This window comes from Plectropomus leopardus, unplaced genomic scaffold, assembly GCF_008729295.1.
Source record: "Plectropomus leopardus isolate mb unplaced genomic scaffold, YSFRI_Pleo_2.0 unplaced_scaffold42159, whole genome shotgun sequence".
NCBI classification, from domain to species: domain Eukaryota; kingdom Metazoa; phylum Chordata; class Actinopteri; order Perciformes; family Serranidae; genus Plectropomus; species Plectropomus leopardus.
In genome coordinates this window covers 1-245 of record NW_024646188.1, presented here as the reverse complement: position 1 = coordinate 245, position 245 = coordinate 1, and the positions used below count along the sequence as shown (strand labels likewise).

Genomic DNA, 245 nt, shown 5'->3' with positions numbered 1-245 from the left:
CTCATTCTGTCACTTACGGCCATACCACCCTGAACACGCCCGATCTCGTCCGAACTCGGAAGCTAAGCAGGGTCGGGCCAGGTCAGTACTTGGATGGGAGACCGCCTGGGAATACCTGGTGCTGTAAGCTTTTTAGTCCTGGCTTTCCACCGGCAGAGGGTGCTGCTGCCGCTTTCCCAGTGGACACAGAACAGATAAAAAAAAACAACAAAAAAAAAAAAAACAATGTGACGAGTAGGCCGCAG

At 51.8% G+C, this 245-nt stretch overlaps 1 non-coding gene across 1 annotated transcript; it reads left to right on the top strand.

Moving 5' to 3' along the window:
• The first annotated feature begins 11 nt into the window (after window positions 1–11).
• LOC121939159 lies at window positions 12–130 on the top strand. The gene has a single exon (XR_006105417.1). It is a non-coding gene; the product is annotated as a 5S ribosomal RNA (ribosomal RNA).
• The last annotated feature ends 115 nt before the right edge of the window (window positions 131–245 follow it).